The following is a 5,176-nucleotide window of genomic DNA, read 5'->3' as shown; positions in this document are numbered from 1 at the left end:
TCTCATGCTGGTAAGCTCTTTCAAAGATTTTTTTTTACCTTCCCTCATAGCATTAGCCACATCACCAACAACATTCATAATTTTTGTTTCAGATGTTTTAATTTCAGGTTGAGGCTGAGGTTCAACTTCCTTTTCTACTTCATCTACGAGGTTTTTTTTGTTTTGTTTTTTTTTTACTTTTGCACTTTTTCGCACTTGGATTTTGTTCAGGCATAGGAGATACCACTTGAATATCATCTTCATCATCATCATCTATACGTTGGTTCTCCACTGTAACATCATTACTTGCCAATAAATCATCAACCTCTGAAATACTTTCTATTTTGATGTCAATAGTCTTGTTAAACCTGACATTTCTCTCATTTGCTATTTCAACATTTCTCTCATTTGCTATTTCAACATTTTCTCCTGAAGCTCCATCTCTCGCAAATAATACCAACATTTGCTCGAAGTTGGCCACCTTTTTTGTCTTCAGTATAGCTGCTTCAGGTTTTGACTGTTTAAAAACCCCAAAATACATTAAAATTCTTAATAATAACAAAATATAAAACAAAACTAAATACAATGTAAGACGAACACTAACCTTAATTAAGTGATCCCAAACCTGATCATCTGCTTCAATTAGCCGCGTTTTAGCATTCCAACCGAACCCATTCAAGGCAATCTTATGGAACATGTCATACCATTGTGAAAAACCATATTTCAAACTTTTCAAACGATTTTTTAGATTACTTTTATTTAAATTCATGTTAAGTTTCTTATTGAGCTCCTCAACCATATTTGCATACGCTTGTGTAGTAAAATTTCCATGAAGCCTATATCCTTTTTATTGTTGTTGTACCATTGCATCAACAAATGTAGTCCATCTTCTGTCCGGTTCACGAGTGACTTCTTACCGGTATTTACAAAAGGTTATTGCGTGTTCATTATTGGTTTCTACATAACATAAAAAGGAACATACATTATTATAAAAAGAACATAGGTATAAAGTGTACAAGTTATAAAAAATAACATTAAAAATAAACTTAATAACACAAATAAATTCACAAAACAATGTTCAATAAAAAAACCAATTCGCAAATGAAGTAATATAACGAAATACTCTTAAACTATGTTGACATATTTATTTCATTGTTTGGATTCAATGAGTAATTAGTCCACATTTGATTTGCAATTGAGTTCCTCGGTTGTTCTACTATGCGTTACCCTCACACGCACCACTTGAATTATGTCTCGCTTCCTCTATTGGTGCACTTAACACCTCTTGTAATACCTCATCTTCAAGATCTTTGTCACGCTCTTCACCTATCAAAAAGTTATGTAAAATACAACACTCCAAAAAATGTTTGGTTGTGTTTCACAAGAATAAAAAGGTTCCTATGTAGTTCTAATGATATGGAACCTTATATTTAGAACACCAAATGCCTTTTTCTATAGCATTACGTAATGAAGCGTGATGAAGCTTGAACGACTCTCTAGCATTTTGTGGGGCCCGAGTGGAATATTCTTTTAAATGATACCTAACACCTCTATATGGCGTTGTAGTTGAGTGAGACAAACCCGCATCTACTAAATAATAACGACCTATAATTAAATTGCAATTAGTTTTTTCATAATAATTTAAACACAAAATGAAAAGTTGGTATTAAAAATTATCATTTGGACTTACTGGTTTATCATCTCTATTGAGCGCATTCTTCGGTATCCTTGAGTCTGATGCGGTACCCTCTTAACCGGTTAAAACATACGTAAACTTTAAATCAAATGAACAAGCAACTAAGACATTTATCATCGGGTATCCCTTATGGCCACGATATATAGGGGCATCTCTATTAGGTACTTTGATACGAACATGTGTACCATCAATTGCCCCTACACAGTTCTTTAAGTAAGGAAAGAATCTTTTTTTTTTCTTGAATTTCTTTGGGGACAACATCACCTTGTGGTTGTTGAATGTAAAGACTTTCTAATGCTATAACCGAGCACAAAACTCTATGGAAGCACTTACTCGTTGTGGATTTAGAGCGCCGATACATCCAAGAAACAAATGTATTTCTCAAATCATTACCTACAATGTGTAAAAATCTTGCAACATGATCTTCAACGACATGCGTTGAGTAGGTTGGAGACCACAAACACATCGTAAGATAACACATAACTTCTTAAAAGCTTGCTCACTCATACGGATAAGCTCACGACAATGGCCACCATTTGAAAGGTTATGTAACAACTCTTCCCGTACACGTTGACTTTTAAAAGAGTTTCTCTAGTAGGTAAATTAGGACCATTGCTGATGGTAGGTTTGCGTTGTGCCATAATAGCCATCAACAAGCAGATTAGATGAACAACTTGCATTTGTCTTGATTCAAAATATGACCGGGTGAAGGAAGGTCATTATCACTGAATTCAATGTGACCTATTTTATGTACAAAATGTGAAGGACCATAAATAGGGCATCCTGACATCAGCAAAACACAGTCACACGCCAAAAATAAAAGCAAAGGCAAAATAGTCCAACAAGAACAACAAAGAAGAACATATAGAATCAGCAAGAGGGATTGAAACCATAAAACAACAACACATTTTGGCTTATTATTGTTGATTGGTATCGATTACTAGTGTTAAAAAAATGAAAATATGAATGAAACTAATCTTTAGAAAATGTGAAGGACCATAAAGAGAGCATCCTAAATGAACATTATAAAACTTTAATTTGTAATATTGATTTCATGATCATTCCTGGAAATCTGGACTACTTCTAGTTTTCTCAAAACAGTATGGAAATTCTCTGGATATTGCATAATTAGGGTTTATAAAGAAAAAAATTACATTTAATAGTTTGTTATTATAAGCATGAACGCATAGTGAAAGCTAATATGATACCAACATAAACAAATCAAATTAACTTCATAATTAGAATTGTGTAAGTTGTATCTACTATAATAAATGAAGGTTTTTTTTGCCACATGTCATCTTCTCCTTTATTTGGACACATGGCATTTTCTAGAAATTTTCAATTTTCTATTTTCCACTTGTCATTTTATTGTATTTTTCATTTTATTAAATTAAAATTTCATATTTAATATGTAAGGTAATATATATGTAAATTATTTATTAGAAAGGATTTATATATGTAATGTATTTAATAATTCAAAATTTTTCTCATTTTTCTTATAAATTCAAACTTTTCAAATTGTTAAAATTTCATATTTTTTTTAAGTTAAACCTATGTAATACATGGGTCTCACACCTAGTATATAATATTTTCCTACTCATTCGAAACCTAATTTACATATAAAACAATGGTCGTTGTTGTGATGAAACATAACATGTCTTATGCTCATGTGTTTCTAGAAGAATGACATCACCAAGAAGAAATAAATACATGAAAAGAAATAAGAATGAAACCTGTAGCAAGAAACTATGCACTTTACAAGGATATGTGGGCTATAGCTACTTACCCTAAACAAGTGCTCACACAACCCACATGCATCTAGCACAGTACCATTATTGTGTATATCATTATGTATAACTACCGATCATGTGCTATGCCATAAAGAAAAATCATTCTCCAAAGATGTTCACGAAAGAACTAGTTAACATTCATATTTACTTTCATATAATTAACATTCATATTTACTTTTTATATAATTATGTTCGAAACATATAATCACAGTTAACCTAATGAATCAAGTCAACTGTAAGAACAATAATGAAGAAGAAATAAAGCATAATGAAGCAAAAAAAGGTTCTAAAATATCTTGTGAACATGATCTAACAACAAAAAAAATAAAGGGGAGAAGAATGAAACTTGATGGATGATGGACCGAATTTTTATTGTATATTGTGAGCAAGAATGCAACATGCAGCAGGGACGTCGAAACACAGGATGAAAGACCGATTTTTTTTGTATGTTGAGAATGATACGTGATCTTATATAACTTTGTGTTGCTATCCTTATCATTGATTCCCTTCTATCCAAAACTCTCCAATTTGGGAGGAAGATTAGGAGGAAAGATTTTCTTCTGATTTCCTTTCTCTTCTTCCTAAATCATAAAAAAAAAAACTCGAGAACACGATGATTTACTTTTTCTCTCCGATTCCATCATTTTCTCTCTACTTCCCTCGTTAAATGAGACTCGGGAACAGAGTGTAAATGTGTACCAAAATAATGACTAAATGTGTACAAAATGAGAAATATATTATCTTATTAAGTTAATTTTTTTGGCTAACCTGAAGTGACCGGTCATAAAAACTTAATGTGTACAGTTTAACAAGTTAAATGAGTAAATATAAACGAAAAAAAAATCTAATTAACCAAATATATATATATATATATATATATATATATATATATATATATATATATATAAAGGTTCAAATGAAAACCAAAAAAGGTTAAGAACCGTAAGAACCTCTAATTTTAGATGTTTATAAATAGGTTTAGGGTTTAGGGTGTTTATAAAGAGTTTAGGGTTTAGGGTGTTTATAAAAGGTTTAGGGTTTAGGGTTACCCTAAACCCTAAACCCTTTATAAACATCTAAAGTTACAGGTTCTTACGGTTCTTAACATTTTTTGGTTCTCATTTGAACCACTATATATATATATATATATATATATATATATATATATATATATATATATATATATATAGGGAAAAGTGAATATACCCTTAAGGGTATATAAGCTTAGGTACCCAAACTTACAATACTACGTCGTTTTGTATCATATATATACATTATAATTGTCCAATGTTCTTATAATTCAACTTATAACTTTATTTACTTCCAAGATTTGTATAAATTTCACATTTATCTCACTCTTACATATTTTTCATTTTCAACTATAATATATGTAACATAGTAGGTGTTCGGTAAAAAGATGTGATGTAGGAGTAAGATAATAGTGAAATATCGAAAATCTTGATTGTAAGTCAAGTTAGGAATTGACGTTAAAGAACATTATAATGAATATACCAAACAAAATGACGTATTATGGTGGGTTTGGGTACCTAAGCTTGTATACCCTTAAGGGTATATTCACTTTTCCCTATATATATATATATATATATATATATATATATATATATATATATATATATATATATATATATATATATATGAACATACCTTCCGATAGATATAGTTTTAAATACCGTTGTGTTTTTGTGGTTTA

This window comes from Lactuca serriola, chromosome 2, assembly GCF_051521515.1.
Source record: "Lactuca serriola cultivar US96UC23 chromosome 2, Lser_US96UC23_V15, whole genome shotgun sequence".
NCBI lineage: Eukaryota > Viridiplantae > Streptophyta > Magnoliopsida > Asterales > Asteraceae > Lactuca > Lactuca serriola.
The sequence above is the reverse complement of the archived record's forward strand: the minus strand, read 5'-3'. Positions refer to the sequence as shown.